Raw genomic sequence first — 14,617 nt, forward strand, 5'->3', positions numbered from 1 at the left:
TTTTACTCATTAAAGTTGTTCAGTTATTTTTCCTCGGCTAATCTAAGATTCTAGGTTCATTTTCCATTTAACTTAAGTTTGTTAAAGTTTTTTACAGTTTAATACACCTCTAAAATAAGGTATATGGCCATGGGAAAAAAACTGTCCTGATATTATAAATGATAAATGCTATGAATGGAAACTATTAGTTTCATGTGATGCAGCTCCCAAAGGCATAATAATGCATATAAATTATGAACTCTTTCAATATATTCAGTATTCAATGGGTAAAGGAAGTATGCTTTTATTTACTATAAAAAAAAAAAAAAAAAAAAAAAAAATATATATATATATATATATATATATATATATATATATATATGTGTGTGTGTGTGTGTGTGTGTGTGTGTGTGTGTGTGTATATGCATACAGTATATATATTGACTTTATACAGAATGTTGACTGTAAAAACTGAGAAATTAACCACTGGGGCATTATTTTGTGTCCTTTTATCAACCACAAAAATGTCTGATCCTGGTCAGGACCTACTTCAACTAAGTAACAAGAAGTTGGACTACCAGTGCAGTCTGAATGCTATCTGCTCAGCGCTATAGACATTTTACAGTCTTTCTCTCATTAATCAGCTTCATAAAGGGCCTGTGTGTAGAAGGAAGAGTGTGTTATTTGGTCAGAACCATGAGCAGGACAATCTAACGCTTGGCTAAAGCCTTTTCAGCTCAGATTAGACCAGCGCTCTGTATTATACACAATAGCCCTCCCCTAGTTGTAAATCTGTTACAGCTTTGGACTTTAGACTGCAGAAAAGAGGGCAGAAATCTGGGAGAGCTGGCACGAACACTTCTGCTCATTTTGGGGCTGAGTGGGGGAAGGGAGCGTGAGCGAGAGCCTGGGAGGCACAGCCAATCAGACGTGAGGACACGTCTATTGCTTTGTTTTGACTGGTCACATACATTTCCCATCATTTTCCTCTCCTCAATGCCACAGAAACATTCAATATTCACAGCCTGGTCTCATATGCAGTGTATTATTCATTTAGATGTTCAAAGGTATATTGCTTTCAATAGAATGGAGCATGTATATTGCATTTCAGACAGCCTTGAGTATATTAAACAGTCAGACGGAGTCTATGGAGAAGAATTCAATCGCTTCTGTTCGGTCTTCTAAAGTTTTCTGACACTGTCTGAACTTATCTGAACCTGAGTATATTCCTGTAGTATTTGCTTTGGTTGAGACTTTGATGAGAATATTAAACCCTAGTTTGAAAATTAAAATCATCCTTCAAGTATGTTTGGTTATTTGTACCAAACATTCACTGTAGAAGACTAGGCTACAAAGATTTTTGTTGTTGTTTGTTTTGCTAAAATCTGTGGACACTGTAAACTTTACAAGTCTAGTGACAAATGCAAGGGATTATACAAGTGTGACATAACAAACCCAGAACTTTCTCTCTTTATCCATCTCACTTTTCCATTTAGATGATGCAATAATACGATATATTAAGTGGGTAAAATACATGACATGATTTGAGAAACATAACATCATCATTTACTTAAGTTGTTCCAAATTTGTATGAATTGTTTGTTTCTCCTTAACACAGAACCGTAGATTTTGAAATTTGTTGATGACCAAACATTTTCTGTTAGCTGGTGACTTCCATAGCCAGCAGCTGTTTGGTTACCAGACATTTGGTTAACATTTTTTATATTTTTATTTCACATACCATGGGAGGCTTGATAAATGATGACAAAATTAAAAAATTTAGGATGAACTATTTCTTTAATACATGGATGGCATACAGTTGGTCTTGATGCCGTAATGAAGAAAAAACTATTAATTAAATAATTCATGACATTTTTTACATTGTAAACTTAAGCTTAAATGAAAAGGGGGTATAAACGGTTTTATAAATCACATAAAACCAATATCAATGGAAAGATTTCTTGGCACACGTGTTTTAAACCAGATTTCATTCAGCAAATCAAAGCAGGCACATTTAGGCCACTGTTGGATAAACAGCCTTTTTCTCAAACTCTGTTTGTTATCTTTCCTTTTTCAGTGTTTAATGTTGTCATAGATACGGATGTTTTGGATTAGTCAACTAATGGACAACTCATCATGGATTTTTGGACATGGACTTTCTCTCGGTTTTTGTTGACTTTTTGGACGTTGAACCAAGGGGATTTCACAGTACACCTCTACTGTACTTACTGCTTTTTGGGTTATAGGTCGGTCAAGAGGGAGTGCTTTTTTTCTGCAGAAATTATAGAGGGGAAAATCTAAAGAATGGACTGCTTAACAAAGCTGAAAATGTTAAAATGAGGTAATCCGGATGGCAATATTGGGACGAAGATTATGACAGTTGCCATAATAGTTTGTCATTCTATTATAGTACTCACATGTTTGCTTACACATTCACCAAAGCAGCACGGTTTAGATGCTTCTCAAATATACTGGTTATGGATTTGTTCTGACCCATGCTGTTAAGAAAGACACAGTATCGTCATGGAAGTAAAGTAATTAGGACATGTTAGGAGAGTGGGGGTAAGAAAAGGAAAGAATGCAACAGCATGGGAGGGAGAGAGACAGAGCGAGGGACTGTATCATGGTTTACCCGCTGCAGTGGCAGGCTGTGGCCTGCAGACTCTGGGGCTTTTATGGCTGTGGGAAAGGCCAGGAGGTCACCCAAATTTCGTCAGACATCATTTTTTTAGAGAAGGCGATTTCAGCATATTTTTTTCCCTCCACATGCCGTGTTTACTTTCATCCACTTCCCACTGTGTGGCTCCACTGCAGTCTGGGGAATATGCGCTCTACGTTTGTACACCCCTTCCCGGCCTTCGCCTTTAGTTGAGTGGGACAGAATCCATGAACATGGTAGGGGCTACATTCACACAGAAAGATGCATGTTGGTTTTTTTTTTTTAGAATGATAAGTACAGTTCTGTTCACATGTACCCTATAAAAAAGTAATATACATGTATTTCAAACTAAGTTAAAATCTATTAACATATTTGCTAAGATATCACTCAAGACTAAATGTACTACTCACATTTCTTAATATTAAGCCTACATGTGTTTTAATGTTATACTACTGATGAGGATTAAATGATCTTTGAATAATATCTAAATTTAAATGCAATTTAAAGTGTACCTGAAGTACAATTACAGTAGCTCTACATTACTACAATCAAATATTTCAGTATATCTTTAGTGTAACTTTGGCATTATACTTCCACACAATTGAAGTGCATTAAGTACCAAATTAGTTGCATGATTTACGAAATAAATAAATAAATAAAAAAAGACTTTCCCGTCATGAATATATGTGTCATACGTTGTTTTTACAAAATAGAGATGTATACATTTTATAATTCATCTGAAAGCTGAATAAATATTTTTTTCCATTGATGTATGGCTTGTTAGGATACGACAATATTTGACTGAGATTCAGCTATTTGAAATTCTGGAAGTTTAAGAGGGTATAAAAACTGCCCCCATAGATGGGTTTCCATAATTGCTTCTGCCATTTCCTCTTTATCTCTGTGAAGATGCTTTGATACAATCTATACTGTGTAGAGCTCTTTAAGATAAAGGTGACTTGACTAGCATCATTAGCAGAAGCGTCTCATTCTTGTATGTGGTCTTCTTCTCTGGTGTAACGATGGGCCTGAGAGGTAGACTACTGGCGTCCTGCTGCCTTTTTTGGGAAAAGGCAAGAAGAAGTGGTCTTAAGTTTCATGAGATGGGACATGGCTTTAACTTGACTGGAAATCTCATTAGCAAACAACTCAGGAATAACAATGCGGTCGCTGGACTGTAAAACTCAGGAGAGAATCAAAGAGACTCTTCTCACTCCACACACCAAGCCCTCTGATCAGAGTGCCAAAGCCCAGCTACGTTTCTGATTCCACATCCCCCACGGACATTAATATTAAAACAATCTCCCTCTCCGAGAAGCGGCATTAATGACCGGCAGAGTAATTATCCTTTTGACAAACTGCAATCTCGACTTTCTCAGCTCATGTAAAGAGGGGCGGTTCGGAGGACCTTGCGACCCAGGCATTGCTCGTACTTAGCAGAACCGTGTAGCGCTTTGATCAGTCCAGACTTCCTGCGATGATGAATCTCTCATTTGCTCTTGTCCCGCGTCGAGGCCTGGATGGAAGTCTTTGGGGGCGTTAGACAAACAGCGGTTCAAGCGGTGGTGGGGGTGGAGGAGTTGCTGAGTTTGGAGAGTGAGAGCGAGAAGCTAAGCGGCTGTTTTGATGGCTTACACAGATGTTTGTCATCCCTAAAGAGTGGAGGCTTTCCCACCTCTGCCCCTGCTCCTCTCGCAGGCCCTCGCACCTGAGAGCTAGCGTGTTCACGTGTGAGAATTAAAGACAGAGGATAGGACTGGCCATTGAGCTGTGACTGATGGCAACATGGGGGAGAACAGCCACTCTGCGTCTGGAAAAGTGGGTTAACCCGTATCTGGCCCCACTGCCTCTGCTGAGATAAACCGCACAGACCATCGTAATCAGATACACGTAAAACTCATAAACATATGCTTAGATGCATGTGCTGTTTTTACTCAAAACCCAACTGTTCCAAACGGCGGCTAAAACTGAATCCTAATTTGCATACTAACTAATGTGTCTGACATTGGAATTAGCATGTTCTTATTTATGGTATATTGAAAAGAGAACGATATATCATATTTTTTTTTATTAAAAAAAGATAAACATTTAGTCATTTAGCAGACACATTCATCCAAAACAAATGTTAATGATTTTATCCAAATTTTTCATGTTATAGTGCACTAATGGAAGTAAATGTATGTACTAATATTATATATAAATATAAATGAAATATTTTGATATATTTTACGTTAGATTATATTTAACAATGATAATAAAATGATTACTATTTTGAAACATACAATTATTATTATGTAAAAATATCTAATATAGGTTGATAATGTACATGCTGTCAATATATTACAATATATATTATAGGTAAAAATTACACTTAACGAAACATTGAACATTATTAACTGTAATGACTATATGTTGCTATTAAACTTAGCAAATAAATGTAGCGACTAAACAAAATTTGGTAGTTTTATTTGTTGTTCTAGAATTAGCAACATCTGAGGTCTTTTAGGGGGTTGGCATCATCTCCTCTCAGATATTAATAAAGGTTGGATTCAAACTGAACTTTGTGTAATTCCTAGCTGCGTCGGGATGCAACCATTTATATGAATAGTAATCATTTTCATCTTGAATCAGTGATTGTATGTGCATCTGCCGATTTTATGCAGTGTGTGTAATGCTAAATATGTGTCCTGAGAACTTTCTTTAAAAAAATTATCTTTAGGCAGAACTGCCAGCCGTGTGGATTAAATATATAAAGTTCTTATTTTGCCATTTATTGTATCACTCAAATGTGGAAGAGGTCAGATGGGGACTGTTGTATTGATCTGACAGATGTGACGCAGCCAAACCAGAAATCAATAAAGACCTCTAAGCACCATGTGTTGTGTCATTTTCAATGCATAATACAGTATTTATACTTGAAATGATAATGCAACTACATCAAAATGATTTATTTGCTGCTTTCCATGTTATATTTCATCTGAAACACATTGTAAACGCACATTTAATAAAGTTGCGGATTGTAAAAATTTCAAAGGATGTTTGGCTTGCTTTATCTGTGCGTTGTTAAGTGAATTATTGTACTGCATGAAATACTTTTATAATTTCCAAAAACATATGTTTAATGCATAGTGTAAGGTGAATGCTGCACTATGAAATAAGTAGATTTGACTCTAAATTCTGATTGGATAACGCATGTTTAAAGCCGTTGCAAAATACAGATGGTTATGTTTAAGTTGCTATGTTGCTTAGCAATTTTAAGCAGCCTATATGTACAGCATCAAGTAACGTTTATGTCCACAATAAAAAATGAAGAACAATCAGAACATATTTGATGTTTTAAATGGGGTTGTTTGTATCGCTCTGTCATGGTCGTGACTAGATAGGATTACGATTTTTACATAAATCGCTTTATGCCTCTGATTAACAATATTAGGCTAATAAGATAAATTACTTTGTGGAAAGGTTGTTTAAGTTGATGTAACTATTTATTAAACACTTTTTTTTTGTTGCTACCATTGCCATCTGTCTTGCGGTTCCGTTATTGGTGTGCTTTAACGTTTTTAAAAAATAAATGACTTTCTAAACAAATCGCTTTTGTGAAACAGATTGACTCTTTCTTTTAATCTTTTTCTTTCCTCCCCCTCCAGCCACCTCTCGCTCCCACACTAAACAACACGCTCTCTGCAGCCAGAGGGTCTGGTCAGCGGCCCAACAGATGGTAGTTAATAGGCTGGTTGTAAAGATACTTATTATTTTGTTTCGGGGCTAAAAGGTTCCATCTCACTGGTTGTTAATGTGGGTTATCTGAACTAAATCCGTGGTATTGTTCCACTGGCCATTTAATCTGGGTTTGCTCTCCCTGACTAAAACCTCTTTAACCCTTTCACATGCTCATGTATGTGCGTAAGACCCCCTCTGACATCCTCATTAACCCCTGCCACCTCCCCGCACCCCCTGCACACTTGACCTTCAGAGCCACTCTCATGTTTCTTACAAAAAATAAAGAGAAAGAAAACAGAGTCTTTAGGAATAAAAGTCTGTTAGTTGTTATTCTCTAAATGTATTGAGGAAATGGTTGCTGTCATTATTTAATTTTCCCATGTTGTTGCAAACCCATATGCCGTTATTGTTTTGTTTTAATTCTACTCTAAACATGTGGACACCAGAGATGCAAAGTGCGGCAAACGAACATGTATAGCATGTGAGCATCCTTTAAATTATGTACAGCTTTTGTATGAAACATACCTTCAAAAAAAGTCCATTTTGACTTGTTTTTATGTGGTTGATTCTTTTTCTAAACACACACATGAGACCTACACGCTTGTTTCTTTCTATTTTTGGTGCACTCACAGTGAACTTTGAAACGCACATGGATCGGGGAGGTTGTATGAATTGTCAGGGGAGTGCTGGAGTTCAGACGGGACTTGAGTTCTTTCGGTTCGTCCTGGTTTTAAGGGCACAGAGTCGTGCATAAATCCAGCTCTGCTAAACTGAAACTACTTTAGTGCTGGGTGGATGTGCTCATCTAGACAAAAGACAGTTTATTCTAATGTTTATGAGTGGAAAGAACATATTTAAAGTTGTTTAAAAAAAAATTTTGGTGCCAGTTATTCACCCTTGTGTGTCTATTTGTGATTATATGTTTTTATATCAATGTTAACTCAATTATTAATTTTAATAAATTAAGCTAATAAAATTAGATAAATGACTAATTTATTTTTTGTAATACAATAAAAAAAAACTTTCCTGGGATGATAATGACAACCTGTTCGGAATAAACGAAAAAAATATTTTTACACATCATATATCAGCTGATTATGTCTGTGTGAAGTCCTTTCAGGCTATTTGCAAAAGAATGTGTTTGAAAGCTCATCGCCCCCTCTAAAGAGTTATTTACAATACCATCGCTATTTAGGAGTTTGAAGATAAACAGCATAGGTTCTGGTCCATTACCGTCTGTAACAGTTGAACCCTCCAGATTCTGATGGTGCTTTATGGTCTGAAGCAGACTACAACACAAACACACACATCTTTCCGTCGTGACTTTTTTGTGGTATTTATCCACCTGCAGAGGCTGTAAAGGTCTGCCGCATTGCTTCTACTCGTTGCCTTCATGTGTGACTCATCCCATGACCTCTGGTAACACAGAGACAGGCAGAACAAGAGAAGCAGTGTTGGCCAACATTTCACTGGCCTGAGCGGAGAGCACACAAGTACACAGGCCTCTTTCGGCCTTGTGAGGGGAAAAAAAGATCCTTTTCCTTCAGCGATAGCCGGGCCAAAGCAAACAGAGCAAATGAGCAGAATAAGAAGAACACACTGAATGTACATTATTAGGTCAAACTAATGAATGTAGAATTATTAAAATGTTTAATGTTTCTGATTATGCCTCCTTTTTTCATCTAACGAAACTAGCCAATCCAACAGCTGAGCTCAGCGAAAGATCCACGTTTAGATGTAAACATCCTTCAGTTTTGATTTATGAAGTTTTTTAACATTAAGTTCTCTTTTTTGCAGTCATTTTTAGAGTTCTGTGCGTCAGACATGACCTCTTTCATTACTTTTGGAGGCAGGATGAAAGTGAAGAGATTCTGTCTGTATTACTGGAATCTACATACAATCAGGGATTTATTTAAGTGGTACAAAATGTTTTCCCATTGGTATGTGAAGCAGCAGTATGGGAAACTGGGACATAAATCTCTACTTCAGTAGCACTTAAGCACACCAAACTATTTTTTTATTCGTGTCTGTGTTCTGAAAGTTTTTACTGAAGGATTTGTTTAAATATAATACGCTTGATTAAAAAAAAAACATTTTATTCCCCGCTAAATTGTGACAGTGTAGTGTTTTCTGTCCGTTCTAAACATTTTCTGAATTATGGAGTGACAAAAATGAAATAAATTCCCTCTATAAAAACTTTTGACTTTATTACAAAATTTAAACAAGATTTGCCAGTGTTTAGATTTTTGTACTAGAGATATATGCAAATTAGACAATATTTCATTAAATAATTACTCATATGCATACGTAAACCTAGAACTTTAAAGAAACTTGTAATACAAAAAATGTTATCAATAAACTGGCTAAGTAAGACAATAACTGTTAGTTGATGTTTTTTCCTATTCACCTGTAGTGTCTCGCCCTAAATAGATTTTTCTTGACCTAAACTAAAATATAAATCACAGTGTGTAAATCAAGGTATATTTAACAGAATATTTGTATTGTGTATTTTTCCAGTTAAGATCAATTTGTCAAAAAATTTGTCTTTAGGAGACATGAAATCCTGGCTATGAAATTAGTGAGTCAAATAAAATTATTTTCATGTAATTTATTTATTGGACATTAATTCGTAGGACGCTATTAGAAGACAAATAAGCCAAACTGTAAAAAAGTATGTGGTCTCTAAAGGTCTATAATAAGCTGACTGCGTACAAAACTCAAGCATCAAAATGACAGAAAGCAGCAGTGTAATGAAAGAAAAAAGCCATGCCTTCTGTTTTTTTTTCCATTAGAATTTTCATAGATAAAAACTTTGATGTCCCACCCACTCCATGGGTTGGATGCAGGTTTCTCCATCCTTGATAACTTACATGATCAGTGTTGTTTTTTCCCCCTCTGCCCTTGTTTAATTTCCACTTCCTGCTTTATTCTTGGCTTAATCCAAACGAAAGACAGCTGTGCAACGGAGCGAGGGGGTGGGTTATATGAGAGAAAGTGACCTCTTCAACTGTTTTAACTGATTGTGGGAACCAGAGTGTGTGGCGGTGTGCAGCACTATCGATGCAGCTTTGTTTCCAGCCTTCTGTGTGTGATTTTTGGCCAGGTTAATGCTCTCCGGCCTAGGCTGCGGGCTCGAGACAACATCAAGCAATGTTTGGCAAAAATCGCTAAATGCAAACTGCTCAGCTAGCACAGCTCTATATGCATACAATACTGTGTGCCCATGTAAAGCAATGTATAGCAAATCTATACGCTAAATGTGACTATAAGACATTAATGTATTATGGTATTATAAAAATGAACATTGTGATCTTCTGTAAAGCTATTTTAAAACGGTGTGCGAAGAGTGCTATACAAAGTTACTTTTAACTAACTGTTAAATTCACAGTATGTGTACTACTGCATGTACAACATGAGAAATGTTTATATTTTTAATGCCATTAAACATAATATGCTGTTAACATATATCTAATCAATAAGTTAAACCCATATGATTCAAGTGATATATGTTTACTGCATTTTTTTAATTGAAGGAAGTGACTAAACTTTTATAAATCAACAGGACCTGAAAAAATAAATATAGATTAAATATAGTAAATATAGATTAAGCACCCAAGCAGTGGGAAGAAGTGAATTTCTGAAGACTTTGGGGCGAGGAAGAGAAAACTACTGACTCATTGAGGGTTCGGTGAACTTTGTATTTAAATATGGATCCTTTGTCTCTTTTTCATCTTGGCTTTCTTTGTTTTTCCATCCATATACAGAGTTTTTGATCAAATGCTTCTGCAAGGTCATTCCTTCGTAAAAAGAGAAAGAAAAAGAAATGATTTTTATACATCCTCAGTTCATGTTGTACATAGTGCAGTCTTGTGGAGAACATGAAAGGCTTCGGTAGGGCTCCCCAGGGGAAGCTTCGACTCTGTGTCTGCTCTCTTCTGGCCTTGTTCTGGCTTCTTAACGGGGGAAAAAGCGACTGTAGCATGTCCCCTCACCTCCACAGGGTCATTAAGTTCAGGGCACAGGGTGAGGCCCAAACAGGCTGGCCCAGACAGGACATCTATCTCTCCCAGCAAGGCTCTGGAGACCGCAGGGACCTTCTCCCAGATGGGCTTTAGAAGAATCCACTCCCATAGCAGATGTTACAATATTGTAGCCTGGTCTTTATGTCCAACGAGTGGTTAGTCCAAGAATACCATCTCAACAATCGTTAAGCTAAGCTTTTAAAAGCTAATAATTCAGAGTGGCATGAGGCCGGATGTTCACTTTTGACTGAAGTGTTAATTCATTTTTTAAAGTAACACTAGAGTAGGTGCCAATTCTCACTATTAACTAGTTGCTTATTAGCGCGTCTATAATTAACATATTGGTTGTTTATTATTACTAATAAACCACATATAATGCAACGTGACCATATTTTACATCCTTATACCAAAAACCTAAACTTAAAGGGTTGCTCCACCCCAAAATGAAAGTTACCCCCATGTCGTTCCAAAGCCAAAAAAGCTTTTCGTCTTTCATGAAAATTGGGAGGCTTTTAACTGTCCCACTGACTGCCAAACAATTGCCAATTATGAAGCTATGAGAATACTTTTTGTACAGAAAGAAAACAAAAATAGCTTTATTCAAAGATTCGGCACAATAACATCACCGTAATGCCATTTTGGATGCACATTGCTCACGCAGTTCTGTGTTAGACGCAGTGGAAAGATATGCCTTGTATGTATTTTTACACTTTCATTTGTACAAACAGCATATTTTCTATTGCATCTAACCCAGATTGTACGTAATGCACATTTTGGGGTGGAGTAACCCTTTAATAACTACCTTACTAAGCCTTAATAAGCTACAAATAAGGAGTTTATCGAGGCAAAAGTCATGTTAATAGCAAGAATTGGACCTTAAAAATAAAGTGTGACCTCTGCCAGAGACCTTGAGAGGTATATTGGTTGCTATTAGTAAGCACATTTGTATCATGATTCTCAATTTGTTTACTAAAATGACTAAACTGTATCAAATTAGATAGGCTACGAAGATGGCAAAGAGATTGAATTAACTTCTAAAATATTTCAAGGACAGCCTCAAACCTCTCAGACAGAGATCACTTTGAAGAGTGCAGATGAGGAAATTTGATCTACGGCTTTATTTTTGCTGCATGAATTGAGAAGCGCAAAGCAAAGCACTGTTATAAATGTAATTATATAACAGATGTGACAATCAAACGATTTATGAAATACAACAGAAAATGCTTTTTCTCATCTTTGAGACCACACACAATCTTAGCCTTCAGCAAACAATGGCTATAATTTTTGTCAATAACCCAAGACTAGCTGTTTATTTGGTAGATTAGGGCAAAACAATAGAGTCTGAACATTATGTTCAGTTTGTACTCAGCACTTTTAAAAGGGAAGGACTTGATTCACTACAGATGGCTAAAATAATATTTGAGGGCAAGCGTCACCAGTCAGACCAACAGTGGCGGAAGCAGCCAAGCTTGCTTAAAATCAGTCAGTGGAGATTATATTCCCCAAAATATTAATGATCCATAAACAGTTTATTATATATATTTTTCCTTAGTATTGTTTCTTCCTTCGCTATTAATTACTGAACGTGTTGTAGTTTCATGGGATTCATCCATCATTTCAACTTTTCATAGAATTTTCAAGAATAATTTATCGTTTATTAGCACAATTTGTCTCTATCCTTTGAAATGAATGGTTACAATCAACACGGAAAAATACAAAAAACAATATTAAACAATGTAATTTATAAAGTATTAGAAATGTTAAAACAAAATCATTTAGATGTAAAAGATAGATACTCTATCTCATTTTTAAAAAATATCATATCTTCCTTTGCTGTTCTGTACCGTTTAATGTACAGTTTAATCTATTTAAATGATTTAGAAAATCTAAGTTTATTTATCTATCTATCTATCTATATATCTATCTATCCGTCTGTCTGACTGTCTAATGATCTCAAACTTTTAAATGCTGTTAAATTTATATATGGGAATGAGGCATGCTTTCACATTTTAGACACATTTTCTGAATAAATACAAGCAAAACCCGAAAGGTTTTATAATTATTCCTGTTCTCCAATTAATGTGAACCGACTGACCTTAAACAGCACTGGTGAATCACACTTACCCTCTGTTATGAGTAAGCTCCTCGTTCACCCCCAGATGAATTGCATTCAGGAGCTTTGTTTGACTTCAGGCTCACTCTGGTGTAGTCTCTATTATTGCTGTCTTGCACTGGTATACATCATGATTATCAGCATGTGAGTGTTTGTTTACCCATGCAACTATTTAGACTATCCATAGATAAAGCGAAGATTAGTTCTCATTACCCGTGACCCTTTGTAATGACAGAGGTGCCAGACAGACTGAGAGGTCTCCATTTTTCTTTCTTTCTAAGCTCATCCACGCTGGCAGGGGAAGTGCTGATGACTGTGCAATGTCTCGGCTGGAGACGGAGAGGAACAAGGCCCACCTGTCCGTCTGTCAGCAGACCCTCCACTCCAGCCATCCAGCCAGCCAAGACACACTCCATTATGCTCAGGCCAGCGGTCTCTACCTGGCCCCTCTGCCTCATGTCTGTGTCCAGAACTGCGGAGCAGAGGCCAGGGCATATCTTTTATTGCACACTTTTTCCAGTCTTTCACAAGGAAGCGTATGTCACAGACAAATGTGTGGTTCACAAAAAATATCTAAACATACTTAAAACTAAATAAATCTTGCCTACTTTTAAATAAAAAATTTTCATTAAAATATTAGAATTTATAAACTATAATACTATTACTATAACAATCTATTTCTATGTTATAGTAATTATAAAACTATTATTTTTTTATGAATTGTTGAATTGTTGTTGTTAACGCTGCGCCTACTAATAACAATAATAATCAGCAGTATTTAGAAAATGTTTTCAGTATTTTTAATGACCATTATCAGGGAACACATCTTGAATTTTGATGATGGTTATTATTATTAATAACAAAAATGCTACTACTGTTGCTAACACAATCAGTTGTACTTTGTAAAAACATTTTCAGTGTATATATCTTGAATTACGACCATATGAATGATTATTATTGTTATTATGACGCTTATGATAAGGAAGAAAATGATTGTACTGATGATAATGATGATGATGATGATTATGCTACTACTAATAATGACAATAATCATTATTTTATCATAATAGAATAATAATAATTATTATTGTATAAATTATTATTATTATTATTATTGCAAAAACAGTGGAGTGAGACAAATGATCTTATAATGTTTTTTTCTTTAAGAATGTTTAAATGTTTTTATTGGAAAACACGACAAAAATACTGATCAAGAAAAGAAATGATACTGCTCTGGAATATTCCGAATGTGATGGTTGTCTATTGGTATGTCACAGTTTTATCATGTATGTGAGAGCTGACCACAGCGTGCTGTAAGTACAAACACCATCTTCATGCTGGAAGCCGCTGAACTAAATACGGTTCATGCAAGACCGTCTGACAGCACATCTCACAATGAGAAGCTTGTGACAGACGGGAAACAGTCCATTCTGTTTCGTTCTTTTATTTGCAGCCTTATTGCGAGTCTAATGTGAAAAGGCAGGTTTATTTTGGCCATGCTCCTTAAATCCAAGAAAGGGCACGGTTTTTCAAACAAAATGACTTTCACAGAAGGTAACACTTTCTATTTAAGCAGACTTTCCCCAGTTCCCAAAGAGCAGAGTTTTTGTAAGGCAGGAGCGTGTGGGAGGCGGTTATGTCATGCTCCTCTTGGGGAGTTACCATGCTGCTGGTGTTGTTAGGTAACTGCGGCACAGCCCTGAGCTTCACTCAGCTTCACTGAAAAGAAAAACAGGACTTCAAATCCATCTGTTACATCTGACGATCAGGGCCACGAGCGGGAAAACATACTGCAGAACCATCAGGTCCGCCTGTTTAACATGTTTGGAAATGTGAAAAGTAACCGCTGATTATAAAATTCCTTTTTTTTTTGGTTTTCAAGGGTCCGGGCACCTGCTCGCGGTAGCATCGAATGAATGCATGCGCAAAAACGAAACAATACAGATGTACCTGAGAAAGAGAGAAATAAAAAACGAAAGAGTGGCACTGTGATTCATCACGAGGTTGTCAAGCACGACAGATGACGGCCATCATGACAAGGTCACAATGTGAATGTGGAAAGGGAAGGCGGTGTTGAAACATTTACTTCTTCTTTTGATTTCTGTCCTGAGCTCAGTGTGTCCT

Source organism: Puntigrus tetrazona, chromosome 12 (genome assembly GCF_018831695.1).
Source record: "Puntigrus tetrazona isolate hp1 chromosome 12, ASM1883169v1, whole genome shotgun sequence".
NCBI lineage: Eukaryota > Metazoa > Chordata > Actinopteri > Cypriniformes > Cyprinidae > Puntigrus > Puntigrus tetrazona.